General features: G+C 38.6%; 2 long non-coding RNA genes across 2 annotated transcripts in view; one reads left to right on the top strand and one right to left on the bottom strand.

The window, feature by feature from the left end:
- LOC119627259 (uncharacterized) overlaps positions 1-22,662 on the bottom strand; it is a 442,819-nt gene that overhangs the window by 92,258 nt on the left and 327,899 nt on the right. The gene's annotated exons all lie outside the window — the stretch shown is intronic.
- On the top strand, positions 11,574-12,562 carry LOC103220140 (uncharacterized). Its single transcript, XR_005243157.2, has 3 exons — positions 11,574-11,770; positions 11,850-11,907; positions 12,380-12,562. It is a non-coding gene; the product is annotated as an uncharacterized lncRNA (long non-coding RNA).

Here is a 22,662-nt window from a genome sequence, read left to right as displayed (position 1 = left end):
TCCTTCTCCCACCACAATCTATTACCAAACTTACCTCTGAATTATGTTTTGACTTCATTCACTTTTTTCCCATCTCTGTGACTACTCCTCCTATTTAGAATACTGAACTACTGTAATTTCTTCCTAAGAGCTCTCCCCACAGCCACTCTGATTACTCCACAATCCATTTCCCATACTGAGTGATCTTTAAAAATGGAAATATGACTATGTTACCCCCCTCGTTATGACATTTCCATGGTTTCATGTTGTTCTGACAATAAAACCAAAATCATTAGCATGACCTCCGGTCTTGCTTTATATCTCACTTAATGGGTCTCACTAACCTCACTACCTTTTTCCCCAAGTTTCCTTTAATCCAGCCACAATGGCCCTCCTTTGGTATCAAACATGGCAGGCTCCCTCCTGGTGCAGGGCATGAGCTCATGCTGTTCTTTTGAACTGGCAAAGTCACCACACCTCCCTCCTGGGACTACCCTCCATGACTCCTGGTTCACCTAGACCCATATTTGACATCTCAGTTCAACTAAAGTCTCACTTGCTTAGAAAGATTTCCCTGATCTCAAGCTTCACCCCTCATCTTCAGTTTCAGATAGATTCTTTGAGTTTATATTCTCCTTAAGACTGTGTTTATTCTCAGTTTGCAATTAAATATTTATCAATATGATTATTTAATTAACATCTATACATCTGTCTTTCCATGCAGACTGTAATCTCTATGAATCCAGAGCTACATTTACTTTTTCCTTTTTCTTTTTTTTCTTTTTTTTTTTTTTTTGAAACAGTCTTGCTCTGTCGCCTAGGCTGGAGTACAGTGGCCCGATCTCAGTTTACTGCAACTTCCACTTCCCGGGTTCCAGCGATTCTCCTGCCTCAGCCTTCCAGTTAACTAGAACTACAGGCACATGACACCACACCCAGCTAATTTTTCTTGTATTTTTATTAGAGAGAGGGTTTAAACATGTTGGCCAGGCTGGTCTCGAACTTTTGACCTCAAGCGATCCACCTGCCTCGGCCTCCCAAAGTGCTGGGATTACAAGTGTGAGCCACCATTCCTAGTCTACATATTTTGCTTCCCATTTTATCTCCAGTGACAATCACAATACTTGGCCTATTGCTGGTGCTCAATACAAACATGTGAAATGAATAATTGAGTCTTAAGTGAATGTAAGCCCAAGAAAGAGGAGATTATGAGAAATCCATTAGATGTGGTGGAGTCCAAGTAGACTGATCTGGGCAAGGATCTGGGAAGGACAGACTTCTTTGAAAAGAGGTATTTGCTTTCTTCTTTTAATTGTATCATCTTATGTTATAATTATGGTCACTAAAAGATTATTATGAGAGTGGACTCCTGACAGCCACATTTTATCAGACATTTCAATGCATGTAACTATGATCTAAGGGTATAATTGTGGTCAAAGTCTTGCCAAATTCAGGTAATGAAGAATCACAGGTTCTGGTGCTTAACAGGGAGAAGAAAGCAGCTGCGGTTCGTGCCACCAGCACTCCATGTAAGCATCTCTTCACTTGAACCTCAAGGACCTGAAGAGATGCTTCTTTTGCAGTAACTTACTGTTGTTGTTGTGTTTTTTTTTTTTAAATAAAAATAGCCCGTAGTCAATTTATGTTTTAACATAAATAAAATGACTTTTTGCATCAATCAACATGTTGTAAAATGGATGGATCATCCATTTAGACATGGCACTGATTGGTTTTACTGAAAGTAATAATGGATATGGTTCTGAAGTTGTTCTGAGGATAAACATGGTGGAGGTAACATTCTTAGCCAAGACAAGGAAGCTGTAGATTTTTGACTATTCTGATTCAACCCCTCCAAGTAGTGCAACTTCTAAAGAAACCCACACTCTTTATAATGGAAACATCCTGAAGTGGTAAAGAGATCATAAAAGAGTAGGAAGATCCTGATGTCACCCGTGACAGGCCTTCTGTTAATGCCTAGGCTGGAAAACCAAAGCTTGAAAACAATTCTGGGTGGGTGGCAAGGAAGGCAAAGACCGTAACAAAGTTCTGTGTGCATATTCAATTTGGACATTCCCCATGATCACTGCAGAATTTTAAGGCAAGAACCTTGAAGAAAAATTAGCAATTCATTAGCAGCCAAGTTTGAAAAGTCACTATACTCACTGTCTAATGAGGCTTTACAGTCTAAATCTCCAAGAAAGAAACAAAACATCTCCATTAACTGGTGACAAACATCCCTGTGCAGTTCTGGCACCAAGGTTGTGCTGATTGCTGACACTTGAGAGTGGGTAGTGATTCATATTATGAAAAGAACTAGATTTTTTTTAAGAGATGCAACTTGGTAACTAATTTTTGTCTCTCCCTGCCAGTGTAACCGTTTGAATGTTAATTTAATTTTACAGAATATCATTTATGTAAATGTAATTAGAAGGGAAACATGATCTGGAGATGCACAGCACCAAAGAAAATTTATTACTCCAAAGGGTATTGCTCTAATCATTCAACTGCAATATTGAGTTTCCCCAGATTTAATCTAAAAGCAATAAATTACAAAAGGCTAATGCCCTGCCCAACAACAAGCTGTCATGAACCCAAGTTTCAGGAGGAAACCAGAAAGAGGAAGAGAGGGAAAAAAGCCTGAAGTTTACTTCAGCAACAGGCTATCACCAGGTGCATATTTCCTGACATAAAACTCAGTAAAGATAGCATAGCTAGAAAAAAATTAAAAGCTTCATTTCCTAAGCAAGAAGAAACTGGTGACTTCTAACCTCTCACTGCTTTTCCCTCCAGAAATTTGACCAGAGCTCTTTGCTTGTTGTTAAACATTATTATAAGTGCTTGAAGTTCAGGGCTTCATGCTCCCCAACAACAGAGAGAGAAGGAGAAATCCAGCCAGGATGAAACTGCCCCATCTTTTCACCTTATGGCTGTGCTGTGCTTTTGCAGAGAAGAGGAAAAGACACAGTCTGATTAATGTCAAGGTCCATATTGCATTCCATTGCGTGCATGCCTGAAAGCCAGTTCTCCCGGGGCATCTTGCCAACACAGAGAAGCGGAGCCTGCTAAAAGGAAACGCTTTTCAGACTCCTCTCCTCTTCATGCTGAGTGAAGGGTTGTGATGGAAAGAACTTGGGGTCGTAGGTGATCTCCCTGTCGCGTAAGCCCCATGTGTGAACTTGAACAAGGTTGAGACTATCTGGTCCTTTGAGGGTGCTCAACAATTGCCATGAGAGAAAGAGAATTAAAATCATCAACCTGGCTGCGCGAAAATAAAATCACCAACCTGGCTGTACACAAAATGTGGCACAACCTGATTGCACCTTAGTGAGGTGTTCTTAAAATGCCATTGCCTGGATTCTGCCACAGAACAATTAAATTGGGATTTCTGTGGTTAGGATTCAGGCATGGACATATTTTAAAAGCTCCCCTGGTAACTTTAATGTGCAACCTACAAAGAGAATGACAGCTCTAGATAAAGGTTGAAGACATGCAATGGAATGCGTAGTTTTAAAGGGAGTCTCTGTTCAATAGGTCACTGTGTCACAAAATCATTCCAGTGGGTGGGGATTTCTTGCATGCGACAAAGGTAAGGAAGAAATGTATTTACTCATACAAAACAGATAATTGCAGCTGGTCAGATATGTAGCTGGGGTTATCAGGTAAAACCATATCATCTCAATGGGATTTTAAAACCTAAATTATGAAATCCTTTTATCGTTGTCACTATTTTCTTTATCTAACAAGGGACATAGTAGTGTCACCTACCTCATCTTTCTTAAATTGGGAATTTGAATGTCATAATCACAAGGCATTTCTTAAAAAAAAAAAAAAAATCCTAATCCTAAAAGAAGTTCTACATTTCTTTCATTATCCAGAAACCTCTTGGCTCTGTGTGTTTAGATTTTGTTTGTTTGTTTGTTTTAGTATTCTATATACTGATTGGGCTGTTTAATTCAGAGAAAGGTATGCAATTCAAGGTAAATGAACATTTTTAGAGTTCAAAGATAGAACATCCTTTTTACCACATCTGTTCAGGCTGTGCCTCAATTCTCTTATTCTCCATTTGTAATTACCCTTTTCCTATCTTAAGACTGTTATATCTCATTGCTTACCAAACTTCTTATTTCAAAGTAAACATCTCAAGAGTGTTAAATTAACTAATTTTGTTGTCAGAAGTCCCCCATATTATATTACAAATTTAATGAGCTAATTATTTTTTCACATTGCAGATATTCAATTATTAGCTAATTTAGCTCTTAGGAGTCCAGACATACTACACAGACACATGGCACAGATAGAAGATGCAACTTGTAGATGGTAGATGCATCTTTCGTGTCTTGTTTCAAAAGGCGCTTAAACAACTTCATCAAAAATCAGCAAAACAAAACAAATAGTACAAATTAGTTTTAATGTTCATCTCATGAGTCAACAGTAAAAGTTTTCAGCAGCCTGTTTGTATTGCAACAACTCATAAAGAAGAACTCACAGTTTGTTAACTTCTTTTATATATCAGTTCACTGCTACCAATGTGGTGTCTTCAAAATTATCAAGCAAAGACATCCAAGAATGTTACCAACCAATGACCAACAAATTCTGTTCCAATGGAAAGTAATTCAGAACTCACTCATTCCTATCAATAGTCACACAGCAGATTTTTAAATACAGTTGATAGAATGGTCCCAAATCTTATAAATTTCAAGTAATTTTACATCTGAAATGAAATAAAATGCTGAGCAACTATCATACAATAAAACAACATAGACAACCTAAGTCTGAGAAATACGGGCCAAATTTTCACACCACCAAAAAGCCTTTATTTTCAGTTACAGTAATTTGCCCAGTTTGTCTAACCTTTGGTATCAAACCCTCAATTAATTTAGGCCTTTGAGACTCAGTCTTTGCTTTACATAAATTGTCATTATCAGCTTACAAAGAGGAGTAAGACATATAAATAACTGTGGCCTGATAATAAAATATGAAGGAGAAAGGAAAACCCACAGGAGTTACATGGGTCCTAGAATCAAATTATGGCCATTGAGAAGAAAAAGAGAAATGTCAAGGCACTACAAATGGGAAACACCTAAATAATATAAACAGATTTTGTTATCTTAAAATATTTTTGGAATAATGAAGGATAAATATGAATACATCCATCTACACTTATAGTACATATAAGCTTAATAAGTTGTCTAAGTTTACGTAGCTAGTAAATAATGGATTTGGGATTTGAGACTCAAGAAATGCATCCGCCCAAAACCCAAAGGTAACTGAAAAGTATGAATGGTTAATCACAGAGAGTAGCCTTTGATTGGATCCTTAAATGAAAGAGGCCAGCCGAATGAAGATTATTTGAAGAACAGTGAGGAAGAGCCTTCTAGCAAAAGCAGCTTCAAATGCAAGAACCTGAAGTGGGAAGACACTGGAAGTGAAGGTCAAGAGAGAAAGCCAGCAGGCTGGGGGAAGCCCCATTTATCAACGCCATCATTGTCCACTTGCAGGATAGCACCAGAGACTGGTAAGGGCCAGAGCCTCCAGAAAGTACAGGTGATCACCTTTCATTCCAAAAGGAAAGGCCTTTTGATTATTTTGGCATTACTGTGTAAGGTAATTACTAGCTGGCTAACATTTGAGCAGGATTGATAGGTTCCATTTAGGTCAGCGTTTGGCTTATGCTTTCCTACCCCAGAAAATCTGTCTAGGTCAGTAGGTTATAGGGCAAATAAATGCCACAGCATGTCAGAATTTTTTATTCTTTTTGCATTCCCGGCCTCCTTATGTCAGGTACAGGAGTTAGCCTGGGAAGCTGATGGTGTGGTCCCTGGTCTGGTGCTGCACTTATTAATACTTAGTGACTAGATCAAGGTAACAGCAGTACTTGCAGTATCAAACAGATACCTCAAAATACTTTATTTAGGACAAGAACTAAAAATTTAAAAGGGACAATAAAAGTGTGTATTGTATAAATTGTATTGCCTTTTGAAAAGGTGGAATTAATAAAAACAAGGTATATCTTGGGGAGATGGAGTTGGGTGGAATTTCTGAGGAGCAAAATCGCCATTTTTGTGTATTTTTTTCTTCTATCAAGGAGATACATTTTGATATCATAAAAGTAAATCCCTAAATCTCAAAATATGGGGTAAAAAGCAAACCAGGAAATATGTCACTTTTCAGTTGGTGTGGTATGTATTCAGTCCACACGCAAGTTTATTTGAAACTACCAGTAGGCTGGGCATGGCGGCTCGCTCCTGTAATCCTAGCACTTCGCAAGGCTGAGGTGGTAAGTGGGAGAGGATCACTGGAGCCCAAGAATTAGAGACCAACCTGGGCAATATAGTATCTGTTTCTAAAAAAAAAGAAAAAAGAAAAAGAAAAAAATTAAAAATTAGCTAGACATGGTGGTGCATGCCTACAGTCCCAGTAACTCAGGAGGCTGAGGTGAGAGGATCACTTGAGCCCAGGAAGTCAAGGCTGCAGTGAGCTGTGACTGTGCCACTGCAGTCCAGCCGGGGTGAAACAGTGAGACCCTGTCTCAAAAAAAACCAAAACTACCAGTAATCCGAAAACTCCACCTGAATCTCTAGAGCTCATTTTACCTGATCTCAGGGTGTTCAAACCTAATAAAAAGTTAAAATAATCCTGAAATTCAAGTTTAATTGTTATAGCCTAGTCAATCTTTAGGTTCTAAATGTAGCCAAAGGGATGGCATGTGACCCAGATCTAGAGGTATTGACTAAAACTTGTGCCAAACACTGTAGTTTTCATTATCCCAGGGCCTTTCTATAATATAGTTATTTATTGTAATTTCTTAATTATTCATTCTAGCAAGGTCTATAATGATAAAACAGCCACAATGAGAAGGCAAAATATAATTCCTTAGGAATCTCATTTTTATCTGATGGTAATTAATGCCCACTTATAAATTGTGACTTAACCATAAAATCCCCTTGGTGCTTGAATTTAATCTTTCATATTTATTGAAAAATTAGAAAAAAAATCTGCTCTAAGGTAGCCAGATAAGTCCAATATGCGAGTTTTATAAACATTTTAACCTGTAACAGGTTTATTTCTTGGTGTGAATTATCCGAATATCCTCCATGAGTAATATTTGTGGCATGGCAACAGATAAGAGTTTGAAGGCTGGAGGGATGAGTGTCACTCTTTTCTTCACTCTAAGAGGCAGCTCTCTGTCAGGATTGCAAGATTTTTAAATGTTGACAAGCATGTACACTCTAACACATGCCTTTTGCCTGGCTCATTATGTAAATTGTATTCATGTAATGCATCACTTGGGTATTCAGGTGCAAGCCCATGGTGTCTAATACAAGTCCTCCTTGTCAGGAGCGGCAGCAATGTACATTTTCAGTAAAGATAACCGATCAGGGGGAAAAATAACTGCTATTTTCAATCAGAACCATATAAAATGCCCTTAGTCCAGAAAAGATGTGATGCCAGGCTAAGGCTGTAAAATACATCTCTGACCTTATTATCCAGGCTCCTGTGTTAAATATAGTGGCTATAATAGAATTTGTATGCCCTAGTTTCTGACAGGTTGAATGTTGCTTAGTGATCCAGGAGTGGAAAATGGCTGCCTGCATTCAAAGGAGATCATAGATTACAGACATTTCCTGTGCATTATGACCAGAGGATGCTGTTGCAATGGCTCAAAAAAGAGAGACAGCCTCCTAACCCCTGTAATTGGAGCAGGACTGCATTCATTACCTATTGCAGTGTAATGAAGTACCCCAAAACCATTTATTTATCTGTGGATCAGGAATCTGGGCTGGATGAGCTGGGTCTTCGGCTTTAGGGTCTCTCACAGGAGGCAATCATCTTGTCAGCCAGGCCTGTGGTCATCTCATCTTTAACCGAAAAGATGTGCTTCCTAGCTGACTGTCTCGTTCGTTAGCAGGATTCAGTTCCTCATGACTGTTGGGCTGGGGGTTTCTTTCCTTGCTGTGTGTTGGTTGGAGGCGTCCCTCAATTCTTTGCCATATGATGTCACATGCTCTAATATGGGAGCCGGCTTCATCAAAGCAATCAAAATGAAGAGAAAAGAGAGGGTGCCTTCCAGATGGAAGTCACCATCACTTCTTCATTAGAAGCAAGTCACTAGCTTCAGACCACATACAAGGGAAGGAGTCTATAGAAGGACAGGGATGCCAGGAGGCGGAGATCACTGGGGCCAGTTTAGAAGCTTTCCTGCCAAAGGAACTGAGAAGATCTCTCAGGTGCCCACAATATCACTGCCTTAACATGACATGCTTATCATGTTACCTAGTGAAACCTATAAAGCAACGAAATGAAATGGTAACATCTTGGATCTCCTCTTATGCCAGGGTAGCTGACAGGAAATTTAACGGTGTTATTCACAGAGAGCACCTTGTCATATTACAAAAATGGGACTTCTTTTCAATTCCAATTGCAAGCAAAAAAAAATTTTTTTGGAAAAGAAATGTTTTAATGTCTTTTTTTTTCCTGCATGGCTCCAATATCCACCAAGCCAATTTCAAAGTCCATAGGAGAACCTATTAATCCAGCAACAGAGAAGGCAGGCATTGCAGGATGGCTTTAAGAGCTAGAGAGGTACAGTAACCTCCTAGAGCCAGCCACAACTAGCGCTCCACAGAGGATGATGGATGCAGGCAACTTTTCATGAAAATTGTTTAATGAGGACTCAACTTGATGACTCTGCTCTTGTGAAGGGCCTAAGGAAGAATAACACTCAATAATAAAACCTTTGAAAGCAGAAGCATACCTTGCCCAACCAAGAGGTATAAATGATGTGCGATAGGAGCCAAATTTGGCAAATCAAGAATGAGGAGCCATTCAAGAATATTCTCTTGGACACACTGGCTAAAGGTTATCACTAAATCCTAAATTGTGAGGAAGTGGAAAATCATCACCCAAGCCCACTGTGTATCTGTTCTATTTTGTAAAGAGGTGGGTAGGATTTTCTGATAAGTGACCTTGGAGCTCTCTGACAATGACCTTGGCCTCCCTTAAAATGACCTATCTGGGACTAATGGCCTCCTTCTTTGGTAATGGGGTGTGAGACTGCATGAGAGACTGCACTCAAATCACTTCCTAAGTAACCAGAAACCCTAAGATTTCCAGATGCTGGTCATCTATATTTTTTTCAGAACATCCTTAAAAACATTGGTCCTAAACTAAGTATTCTCACACAGTAGCATTATAAAAAGGGATAGCAGTAGAGACTGAGGTTCCTTCAAGGGAGTAATAGCTTCATGGTATATCCAGTAGCTTCCCTGGTCAAGCACAGCCCTGCAGGGTGAGCAGAGAACTCAGGGCCTGCTGACCCTTCTGCCCCTGAGTTTCAGCCTGCACCAAATGTCATTGCTGGTGTTCATCCTGATAACTTTGCCCAGAATAAGTGCATGTGTATAAACACTTACAAAATATCATATGATTCTCATTATAGAGTGAGTCTTACTCATTGTTTTTGTTGTTGTCATCATCTTCATTTTATATGGCTCAAATTTTTAAAACCTTCTAACTATCAAAATAGAAATGTATGAGCCCAGTGTGGTAAGTGACTATGAGAATGAATATTCCAGTGCCCAGCATGGGCAACGCCTTGTAAGTCACATACCTCATAAAATGCCATTGTAACTACTGAAGCTTAGGTGTATTGTATATAGCACAGAATCTCATCATCAGTAATGTATTGATTCCACTCTTTTTTGAGCCATTAAAGCTTAAAGACTGTTTTCACCTAGATTCCATAAGAAGCAAAGTGTAAGAAAAAGGCCATGTGTGAGTAATTTATTTGGAAATGTAGTTCCAGGGAACCAGAATAAAACAAGGGAGGAGAGAGAGTCCATGCAAGTATATCACCATGGGTGACCAGTCGTTCAGTCCTGTGAGATCATCTGAGAAGCAGAATGAAATGCTTTGCAAAATGTTCCTGAGGCAGGAAAAGTCAAATGAAGAAGCATTTACCCACTGACTTCCAGTCCCCATTGGTGAACATTTCTTCTAACCTGGTATTAAGCACTCCCACTTTCAGGATGCATGTTCTTGGACACTAAGTTTCTACAGTTCTCAGTGCAGTGACATCGGTAAAGAAAGTCCGCACCTGCGGGAGGCAAGAGGTGTGCATTTCGGGCCTGAAGCAAAGCCGTACTTACTGGAGACTGACTGGACCCTACACAGAACTGTTGGTTTCAACAGCGGCTGCCACAGGATACAGGTGTGGCTTAGAAGATCAGATGTGATGCTTAAGAGTTAATCTAATAAAAAGATTTTCAGCTGTGGAAAACCCTTGTGGAGAGCGAATTAACCCTCAAAAGGGTAACACCTCAAGTTTTTAGTTGCTTGTTTCTTAGTGGAAATTAAGAGATAGACATTGAAGCTATGAGACACAGAAAATCATCACATGAAGGGAGAAGTTGGCTTATAGATTTTATTTATTAAGCATGTCATTGTTGGGGAGGGATATTTTGGGCCTCTGAGAGACATTCTCAGATCCTTTGATAGAAATTTATTTAAAATGGCTTCCAAAGACCACCAACTACTGGTACACATGCCCAGTGCAATCCTCTCTCCTTGTTTGTGAGCTAAACCTAGTGACTTGTTTCTAATGCAAAGAACTGTCATAGAATAGCTAGTGCCACAATTCATTATCAAAAATTTTTTTAGGCCCCACTCCATGAGAATGCAACTGTAGAAAGGCATGATTTGGCTAACAATCATATTCCAAGCCATAGGACAGCGTTTGGCACATAATAGAAGGTCAATCCACATTTGCTCAATAAAACGTATCTCAAAAAGGTATTTATTTCCCGGAATAGAAAAAGGGAAAAAGGAAAAAGCATTAACCCACTGACTTCAAGCCTCCATTGGAACTGGAGTGAGTGAGTGAGTGAGCGAGTGAGTCATGGTCATTATTTAAATCAAGGAAAGTTCAAGCCTACATGATTTTAGAGTCCTGGCATGGGTGCTGAGGATTTCCCCTAATAACCAGAGTGAGGATAGTTAAAAAATCCCACATTACATTGGAGACATCATGGTATCTCAGAAAACCTATTAGCTGTTTGCTTAACTTATTTGAGACATTTTGTTTTCTGCCAGGGGAAACAATAATCGTGATGTCACAAAGCTGTTGTAAGAAACAGTGAGTTTATCTATAAAAGCACTTTGCAAAATCACAAAATACTAGATAAGTGTTAGTTGTTATTTGTCCCACCTTCTCCAGAGTTGCCTCTCTTGTAGGTTGGAGCAAGAGAGGAAAATTCAAAATCCCAGGAACCATTTCTGTCTTTTCCTCAGATTCCAAATGAAATACTTTGGCTTTGCTCCTAAACCAAGGTGAAACCAAGGTAGAGAAGGAGAAGAGAACAAAGGGAAGAGACTTGGACCGAGGCACATACAATAACCTGCCATGAGGAAGCATCATGAAGCCATACAATGCTGCCAAGGACAAGAATGTGATGTTTTCTCATTTGATATGTTTATTGATTAATTTCTTTTTGTGATGTGGTTTGACAGAACCCGAGAGAGAATGTGAAAACCTTTCACCCAAGTTCTAGAATGTCTGATATTGTCTTACAACTTCACATTCCTTTGTGATTCCAATGGACTGATTCAGCCCCAGGTTCGAATTTTTTCTAGTTTTCTCACACACACACACACACACACACACACAGAGTCATAATACCTGTAAGAAGGAAAGCAGTCCTGTAGAACTAAAGTGTTTGAAAAAAATCTATGAGCTTAATGTTTTGAAGGAAATCCCTTCTATAGCAGTGGAAAGAAGGCAGCTCATTTTTGAGTAAGTGTGGATAGAACTGGAAATAGGAGATATGGCAAGGACAAGAGAAGGCCAATAATCTATGAGTTCATGTCCTCAGCTTTGAATGGTAGGACTGTATCTGCTCTTCAGTTTTTGAAATACAGCTGTGCCACGTGGTAAGTATACACCACCCCCTCAGAGCCTACCTGCTGCCTTAGTCCCTCTAACCCCTCCCCCATAAGTCTACCCCACTGGATCAGCCCAAAATCCAGACATTGGATAGTCAATGCCAAGCTCAACATGACACCTCCTGGACCCTACTCTAGAAGGATGGTCTGTTCTTAAATCTGTACCCGATGGTCAGGTTGCACTAGACATGTTAAAGGAGGCTGATATCACTCCTGTCTTGGCACTACTCTATACTTCCTCCCCATCCTGGTTCCTACCCCCCAAACATAGGTGCACATATGTGTATGTACATGAGCACAAATGTGTACACACAAGTCTACATTTGCACACACCTGTGCATACACACCTGCACACAAACATGCACATGCAAATCTATGCACAAACATACACACCTGCACACACACATATCCTCACTTTGCCCCAGCTTCACCAACTTCTCCTTGCTCTTCTTTATGCTAGCACTGAACCTTCACGCTGGGATTCAGCTGCCATGCTTCACCTTGGGTATGATCATGACAGAGGCTGAGAAAGGTGACTCCCTCCGTTGATGTATTTCCCCATGATTGTCTTCCACCAAACGATACTAATACTCCCGAAAATACTTAACATTTACAAAATGTTTATTTTCTGATTCATGCCAAAGTACTTGCAAGCCTCCTTTTTCTCATATGCAAAATGATACCAATCATATCTAGTTCACAGATTTGTTGTGAGGAATAAATAAGGGACTACATCTACAGGATTAGCACAGTGCCTGGATATAGTAATTGCAACAAATAGTAGCTATTGATACCACGGTATTTGTTATTACTATTAATCTAATCATTCAGTTTTTGAGTTGTGAGTTCCTATATCCTTCTAATTAACTCAGCACATTTTCAAAATGATATCCTAGTCAAGGAGAAAGAATCTGAGAAAGCATGTCTTCACTTCCCTTTTTTTCTTTTTACTTGGAAAGCAAAGGAAAGGGCAGAGGCAAGTGTGCTTAGTATTTTGTGGTTCAATTTAAATTAACTTAGCAGCTGGCATGCATAGAAAACCAAAATAAGCTAAGACTTTTTAAAAACTATTCCTTCACAATGTCATATTTCACTTAAATTGCAATTGACAATTAAAATAATTCCAAGAGTTTTAATTTGGGAGGAGGATGATTTGCTAAAGCAATTCAAGGTGCAGCCTCCTTTCAGGAAGGTCATTACAGACTTTGCTTGTACCTCTTTTTGCAACACAAAGGCCATGTAAGACACCCATTACCTTTCCAAAGAGGACATTATCAAAGTCTAAACTACATCCAAAGTGTATCTTACTCCTAATAATTAGAAATGGATGAGCGGCTAGGAAAAAATAATATGAACCTGCTTAAACTAAATTGGTTCAGCTCTAACTGATCTAATGCAGTTTTCCAAAGAATAATTGATATTATATAATCGTAACTGCCAGTTTATGTCAGAAAAGTGACATTTGACACTTTCTTGCTAGCCAGCCTAACATCATCAATTAAAACATCACTTCTACAATGACATTTCACTAGTCAGCTTAACATCATAAATTATGACATCACCTCTTTTATGAAACCAGAAGATTGAAGAAAGGGGACTGAGAGGATATTCCTACTGAAAACTAAGATTCCTCTTTGACTTGTGCCTTTAGAATCTTTTTTGCTCTGATTATATTGCTGAGATGATTACTAAAAATAGTAATAATAAAAACCTCACAAGATCATAGTGAAAGCCGTAAGAGAGCAAATTGTACATTTTCTAGTTCCCCTTAGTTATGGTTCAACATCTCTGGATGGTGATATGAGGATTTTATTTCACAACTGAACTTTGAAATGACTATTCTTGGAAATCCCTGGAAAATAAGAAACAGAAAAGAAAAATTTTGAGTTTGGGTTTGAATTTGGAATGGTATATTCATGTCTCACCAAACCCGTTTTAAAACAATTTATATGTCAGGAAGGTTGCATGTACCTGTAGCCCTTCCAAAGGCTAACTGCTTGTTTTCCACCTGAGGCTCATAAGCACATACTATAGAAAATGTGATGGGAAATAGACCTTTTAAGATGGAAGGCCCAGATCCCAAAGAAGGAACATTCATTTTTGTCCACCTAAAACATTATATTTTAAGGCAGAAAGCAGTCATTTTCCAAACTGTTTCCTGAACACCTGCTGGACCAGCAGCTGTAAGAGTAAGGAAACTGAGTCAAAGAAGAGGGGAAGCAACTTGCCTAAGGTCACACATAAAGCAAGCATAAGATGACATAGTCCTGTTCTACAGCCCTGTGGTCTTGCCACAATCAAGGATGAAAAATACAAGATATGGCATCACATTTACAAGAGCCACTAAACACATACATGCTGTCTTCCTCTTTCTTTTACAATTTGGTAGTGGAAGGATAAGGTGACCTTTTGGTGTGTTAATCCACAATTTTCAAGAAAGTAATCAAGTAGACTTCTTCAAAGCTATTTATATAATTACATATAGGATTACCACAAGAATTTGTAAAAAGATATTATTTTTGTTTTTATATCATGTAGCAGAATTGAGAAAACTATAAAGAACAAGGTAGACATGTTTGGAGCATACTAGAGCCACATACCTCCTTCTAAGCTAATCTATAGTTAAAAAGAAAATGTTGCCAAAAAAGAGTGCCACCAGGGGGATCATAGCAGAACTCTCACAGTTTTATCTGGTAGTTGTGATTTTAATCCTTAAATCCAATCTTCAAATTCATTGGATTAAGGGGGTTTCCCACACTAGTCAATGGTACAACAAAGAAACAAGAGAACAAAAATAAGACAAAACAATTACTTGTATATCAATATTTTAACAACTTTAATAGCATAGAATTAAGAAATTCTGCTTTATCCTGAATTTGGTTAATTATAACAGGCAAGTTTACACTGACTGCCACTGGGCAAAGTCCAACAACACAAGACCACAAGGCATAGCTACTTGCACTGTTTGATTATCAAATGCTAAACAGAACCAAAATTTCTGGTTCCTCCCAGGATGGTTCTTAGTGCATGGCTCATCCTGACAAGGGAAATTGTTACTAATTTTCCCAAGGCATAAGAAGATCAAGTACAAAGTAAAGCGTCATAAAAGGTCTTCCCCTTACGTATTGCTTCTGCAACTGTAGTCACACCAGGAGGTTTCTGTGTGTTGAATCTTGAATAAAAGGTAACTTTTTGAAAGCATCTTTGAGTTAAAGATTATAAAAACTAAGTCTGGTGTTTGTGATTGTATCAGTCCATTCTCACACTGCTACAAAGAACTACCTGAGACTGGGTAATTTATGAAGGAAAGAGGTTTAAGTGACTCACAGTTCTGCAGGCTATACAGGAAGTATGACTGGGGAGGCCTCAGGAAACTTACAGTCACGGAAGAAGGTGAAGGGGAGGCAAGCATGTCTTACAATGGCAGAGCAGGAGAGAGAGAGCAAAGGGGGAAGTGCTACACACTTTTAAACAACCAAATCTTGGAAAAGCTCACTCACTATCATGAGAACAGCAAGAGGATAATCCACCTTTCTGATCCAATCACCTTCTACTAGGTTCTTCCTTCCACACATGGGATCACAAGTTGACATGAGATTTGGTGGGGACACAGAGCCAAACCATATAAGTAATAAAGAGAAAAGTCATTGTTATTACTAAAGGATGGCTGTTTTTATAATAAAACACATCTCACACCTACATACATATTTTGAATGGGAAAGGGGAGCAGGGTTATTGACTTAGTAGAATTTATAATTTATAAAATACATTAGAATCAATGTTTGAGTGTTGTTTAGCCCAATTTTGGCAATGAATGAATTCAACAGCAGGCTTCACAGTGTACAAAAAATTCCAAGCTTCCAAGTAATTTTATGTTAGTTGAGACATATTTGTCTGCATTAGAAAATGTTTAAATCTTTGAATTATTTTTTTAAGGACCAGAATCGTAGAGAAGGAATAAAGTATCACAGGCATAAGAAGAATTTGAGAGGCTCCAAATGCACTTGCTTTCTTCTTCAATAAGCCAAAGCATGAAGGTGGTGCCCAAATACTGGCCCAGGGGATGTGTTAGTTGCCATGAAAATAGTTCTTAAATAACAGAGCAAAGATTTTAAGCAAATCCATGCAAATTGTCAGAGCATATCTTAGTCACCTCTAGAGGTGGGGTGTGATTTACTTAGCCTCATTTCTTGACTTTTTTCCAAAAGTTTTTGCCATGAATATTTATGTCTAGGGTTCATTTACCGACTGAATTTCCACTCCGTTGGAATTATGCATCCCCATAGTGCACCCAAGAAAGGTGAGCAGTTAGAGGTGAGGAAAGAGATTTCCTGACCTTTTGAAAATAGCAAGCTACACTGGATTAAGTACAGCTTGAGCGAGGTTACTTGTGGGTTGGTGAGGTGTAATTACCTCAAAATTATCTCATTGAAACAATTAGTGTGCAATAGATTTGGTACCAGATCTGCCACTGTTCTGAACTTTTGTTAAAGCATCTCACTCCATCCTGAAATTGGGCAATTTATAATTCTTACAGAAGGTGCTAGGACTCTACATATTCCTGCTCCTGAGTGCAGACTTATTTACAGCTGGTGCTTGTCAAATGAGTTGTACATGCGAAGGCGCTAGACTTGATGTGAGGGAAGTGTTTCTTTGAAGATGAAGCGTTCCCTAGGCAAGTTCCCGGAACCATCAGATGTACAGACAACAGCTAGCCCCCCTCTCGTTACAGTCCTCAAGTCCTCAAGCTAAAGGTGCTGAACTTCTGGCACCCAATCATCCACAACTGGTTCTTTTTATTTCTTCATTTTAATTAATTTATTTATTTGAGACAGAGTCTTGCTCTGTCACCCAGGCTGGAGTGCAGTGGCACAACCTCGGCTCACTGTAACCTCTGCCTCCCGGGTTCAAGCGATTCTCCTGCCTCAGCCTCCCTAGTAGCTGGGATTACAGGCACCCACCACCATACCTGGCTAATTTCTGTAATTTTAGTAGAGACAGGGTTTCACCATGTTGGCCAGGCTGGTCTTGAACTCCTGACCTCAAATGATCTGCCCGCCTTAGTCTAACTGGCTCTTTTTAAATGAATGCTAGGCAAAAAGGACTCAGGTTTGAGCATGCAGCAAAAGAGTACATTTTTGGAAATCATTTTCATTTCCTCTTTGCTTTTTTACAAAACTGCCTCAAGTTGAAGGGGCATTTTATTTCACTTTATTTATGTTTCTGACAAAATTTAGATGATATTTCTTAAGCAAAGCTACTGTCTAAACCTCAAAGATCAGTTAGTCATAGGCAGGGTAGTGATTGTACAGAGAAAAGATCTAAATTTTTGTTAGAAAGCTTTTAAGTAGCTTTTTGAAAAATAGCTTAAGTCATTTAAAAATATGTGAGAAACCACAATGAAATGGGATTTTTTTCAAAATTATTTTTTCCTAAATTGATTATGTACTATATACCCTGAAGGTGGTGTCTGTGCAGTTAGGGTGAAGTAAAGATATGAAATGAATTCAGATTTATACTCTATAAAAGCAACTCTTTCTTTTACTCAATAGAAGGAAAACAGTATTTGTCTTAAGTAGTAAACAGATATATGCTGATACATAAACAAGAGCTACTTATTCTGTAACTTGAATGGAATCAAGAAATACAAAAAGAGATCAACTAAAAAGGTGTCTGAAGGATTGTAAATGTTTATGATTCTTGAATAAAAAGAAACACAACATTATAAAACATATTTGCATTGGTTTTTACTACCTATGACAATAAGGTGAATAAAACAATCTGATCTGGATAGACTAGAAAATAAACAGTGGCAGAGATGTTGTCCACAGGAAGAAAAATGGCTAAAACAAACATTTACTGTGAAGCCATTTATGGATATTTAGTAAGTACCAAGTGCCGTGTTAAGATTTCATATATCTTAACTAAGTCATTTATATTGCACAGCCATCTTTACAAGTGAGTAATATCATCCCAATTCTCAAATTAGGGATGTCTGCACCCCAGAGAAATCAAGAAACGTGGAAATGTCACATAGCTGATCAGTAATAGACTAAAGCATGAATTCAGGTCTAACTGCAAAGCTTCAACTTTTTTTTTTACTACTTAGTAACTTTTTACTGAGGAACTTTCTTTCTCAGACACACATACACACAAAGAGAGAGAGAGATTAACCTTTATTATGGAAGTGCTGTAAGTTTGAGCCTATACCAAATTGAAAGTGAAAGATACTGATAAAGTCTAAGGGTTATTCACAAGGAGGGGTGATCATATTATTTGGAGAGAATGGTCATATTTTGATATTCAAATAATCTTAATGTTTAGTTTATTAATTATTGAGAGTAACTGAACAAGACGTAAGCATTCACCTCATGGAAGTCTCTTCAGTGTCCTCTTTGCCTTCACACTAAACTGCCCTAAGTGGAGGAAGCAGCTTTACTTTATTTTATTTTTGTTTCTAACAACATTTAAACTGAATTTCTCAAGCTAGGTTACTGTCCAGTGAAACTCTAAAGATCCGTGAAATGGTGACAAAATATCCATGGCAATCTGATACGCAACTGTGATCTTTATACATTTTTACCTTGTTGTTACTGGAATAAGGCTTTGTGTTTAAAGTTATGACTCTTCTCATAACTTCTCTGGTGTTTTTTCTTTCAATTGTGTAATGATGCAGTGTGCTAGAAAGCACATTGAACTGGAAGCAAAGGGACTCTGTTGGTCTTGGGTCATGTCCTTTTTGGTATGCCGTCTTAGCTGGGTTAGTCCCTGGGTAGCTCCAGACCTCTCTTTCCTCGTCTGTCAGCAGGAAGTTAGAAAACGACACTCAACTCTAAATTCCGTCACAACTAGAAAATTTTACTTTTGGAAAACTTACTTGTGTGACTATACAATCCAAAAAATTTTCATAAATTGTAACTGAAAGCCTGCCCACTTAAGGTTAGACTCTTTTGCACTCTGCAGAATCCATGCCTATTATCTTTTATTCTTTAGTGAGTTTTAATGTGATGTTTTACTGAAATGTAACACCAGTTATCTGACTGTGTTTTTGAGAGTAGTTTTTATTTAGATAAACTGACTTAGGAATACCTACTCAGCCCTATTCTCTTCAGTAATACGCATTTAAAAAAATTAGTTCAAAGCTCTTCTGAGGTTGGCAGACTCATTATGTTTATAAGTTCCACCTACATGAGGCACTAGACCACATCTACCCAATACGACATGCTGACATTTCTTCCACAGTTTCCAACTTCTAAATAACTTCAGATTTCATTCTGTTTACACTCACTTTCTGGTGATCTCATCCAGTCTTATTTATACCATTTAGAATGGTGATGACTCCCACATTTTTGTCTCCAGAGCAAACCTCTCTCCTAACTTCAGACGGCCTCGTTGACATCTGTCTATTTGACATCTTTACTTGGTGTTGTTATGGATCGAATTGTGTCTCCCCCAGTCCCTGAAAGATACGTTGAAGTGTCAGTACCTCAGAATATGACTTAATTTGCAAATAAAGTCTTTGCAGAGGTAATCAAGTTAAAATGAGGTCATTAGGGTGGACCCTGATCTGATATGACTGGTGTCCTCATAAAAGGGAAAATTTAGATACAGAAACAGACACATACAGACAGAAGATGATGTGAAGATGCAGAGGGAGAAGAGGGCAATGTGCCTGGAGGCATGCATGGACAAGTCAAAGAATAATGAGGCTTGTGGGCAAACACCAGGAGCTAGAAGAGGCAAGGAAGTGTTCCTCCTTAGAGTCACCAGAGAGAACATGATGACACCTTTATTTCAGACTTCTAGCTTCCACAACTGTGAGGCAATAAATGTCTGTTATTTTAAGCCACCCAGTTTTAGTATTTTGTCACAACAGCCCTAGAAAACTAATGCAGATGCCTAAGAAGCATCTCAAATCTTACATGCCCCAAGAAGGGCTCCTGCCCCACTCTCCTCTCTGGACTATTACCCCATTCTATGTGACTGGGATCTCCAGGTTATTGGTTGCTCTGACAAAGCAGTTTGGAGTCATCCTTGACTCTTTTTCTCTCATTCTTCTCATTAAATCTACCCTGAAAATACAGTAATTTATAGAATCTAAGCTACCAGCAATTGTGAGGTACATGATTCTCTTATCCACCCCTAAGAAAGAAAAAAGATCTAGCAATCTATGACCAGTGCTATTGCTTAGAAATTTATTTTATAAGTATTTGAAGACCTCTACACTTATGTAAACGTAAGTTTGCCATATATCACTATTCAGTATAAGGAAAGTGTATGTGAAATAAGTTGGTTAAAGTTTCCAAAAAGATTATTGATTTCAAAACCTAGCTTCTTAATTGCTTTCCATTCAGAATCATACAAGTACATGGTTTTCCACAAAATATCATCCATAGTGACATTAAGAGTAGTGGTCAATGCAATGCTCTGCTTCCTGCAGATTTTGAACTGAAGCTGCAAAGCTCCAGAAACCTGTGATGCAATTGAGTGAGAATAAAAATGCAAAACCAACTATGTGTGCGTGCAGAAAAGTGGCAACTACATCTCTATGTCTCTTGTTCTGCAGTGATGGTAAGAAGCCATCAATCACAAGACTCATTCCAATTTCAAAGATGCTAAAATGTTTTTTATAAAAGAGAGAGAGCGAAAAAAAAATGTTAACACCAAAATACATATACTCTCTACCATTATCCTCTAGTCCAAGCCACCATCATCTCTTGCCTGGCTTCTCCTTGAAGCCTCCTCATTAGTTTCCTTGGTTCTATAGTTGTCCCTCTATAATCTATTCTCCACACAGCAGGCCATGTGATTCTTTCACAATGGGAATTCAATGGGATCTTTTCTGTGTGGGAAGGCAGGTGGGTATAACTGGCTACAGAATATCATCCAATTGAGTCTATCACTTGACTACATGCAGATCTTTCATGTATGCATATCTTTCTCCCCACAACACTGCACACTTCTGAAGTACTTCATCAACCATCTATAGAGTGTCTTCTGCAGCCCCTACTAAAGAGCTCTGTCCACCTAGAAAAACTGCAGAGAAAAAAATGGAATGTATACAAGCACTTAATGAGGGTATCAATTAGCTAGGACCCACAACAGGGATAGAGTCCTTACAGTGGTGAACCTCAGATAGGGTATTTGGAAGGTTTATTTACTAAGAACCTCATTGGGTTGGCGGTCAGTAACATCTATGGAGGAAGTAGTGAATGTCAATCAAATTACTCTGTAGAAAGTTAGGTCTATCCACGTTTGCCTTTTAATTTAGGGAGTAAAGGAGCCTGCCGTCAGTTCACTTACCCTCAGAGGTGTTCTTTAGGAAACTGTCGTGTATAATTATAGAGTAAGACTGGACAAGTATTCAATAAAATTGTGTTTGTTTTGTGTGCGTGTGTGTGTGTGTATGTGTATGGATCATTCATCACTGGTGGTGCTGCCTTCATCTGGATAACACTCAATCTTAATTCCAGCTCCAACCAACTTGATTTTTGCCTTCAGTCTATACACTTACAGAACTTTTTAAAATTCTTCCTGTAAGAAGCATCTATTGACAACTGCTTACCCTTTTTTTTTTTTTTTTTTTTGAGACAGAGTCTCGCTCTGTTGCCCAGGCTGGAGTGCAGTGGCCCGATCTCCGCTCACTGCAAGCTCCGCCGCCTCCCAGGATCACGCCATTCTCCTGCCTCAGCCTCCCGAGTAGCTGGGACTATAGGCGCCCGCCACCATGCGCAGCTAATTTTTTTTCGTTGTTGTATTTTTAGTAGAGATGGGGTTTCACCATGTTAGCTAGGATGGTCTCGATCGCCTGATCTCGTGATCTGCCCGCCTCGGCCTCCCAAAGTGCTGGGATTACAGGCATGAGCCACCGTGCCCGGCTGACAACTGCTTACCTTGAAGGTAATTTGGGTCATTATCAAAATTAAACTTAAATGACATATGCTATTTAATTCCCATTTTTAGCTTTTAGTTCCATATTCTTATCTTGCTTTTCTACATTTTATCCACTTTTTAAAATAACATAAAAATATTGGAATTTTTAGAAATTGTAAACAAAAATGAAATAAATGAGTTATTTGAGAGCCCTTTCTGGCTGGAAACTTCCTATACAATTTCTCTTATACTATGCATATTATTTACCTGTTGTTCAGTTGTACTGAAAAGAGATCATCAATTTAAATAATTCATATCCCTGTAAAGGATTGGGATGATTTGTGCTGTGAAAAGACAACATTATTTCAGTGGTTTGGCTGTGCTGTGACTGAATGCAGGATTAATGTGATCTTTGGAGGAGAGATTGACCCATGCAGCTATTGTTTTCTTCAGTTGAAAGACTTTAAAATGAAGTGTATCATCTTTGCAAGGTGGCCAGTATCACTGTTGTGCAACTTCAGAGATTATGCACATTGTATTGTATGCAAATGTGAACGGAATTCCTGGAGCAGTTTCCTCCTAACATTTACATGGAACACAGTTTTGAGCAGCGCTCCCTGCAGTGCTGCAGCCCTGAGGAATGTTGAGGTGGTTTTGAAAAACCTACCGAAGAGGACGTGGGAAATGGAAAGGCTTCCAGTCACTCCTGCTTAAACTATAGACAGTTCTCACAGATCCCACCCTCAAGTCAATGATTCTTGCTTTCAATTTTGAAGTAAGCTGAAGATAAAACAAATAATAAAATGATTAGATTTAAAATTAAGTAGACAAGCTGAAAATTATCTTACATACTTTTTAAATTTTTTAAGT

This window comes from Chlorocebus sabaeus, chromosome 14 (genome assembly GCF_047675955.1).
Source record: "Chlorocebus sabaeus isolate Y175 chromosome 14, mChlSab1.0.hap1, whole genome shotgun sequence".
Taxonomy (NCBI): domain Eukaryota; kingdom Metazoa; phylum Chordata; class Mammalia; order Primates; family Cercopithecidae; genus Chlorocebus; species Chlorocebus sabaeus.
The sequence above is the reverse complement of the archived record's forward strand: the minus strand, read 5'-3'. Positions and strand labels throughout refer to the sequence as shown.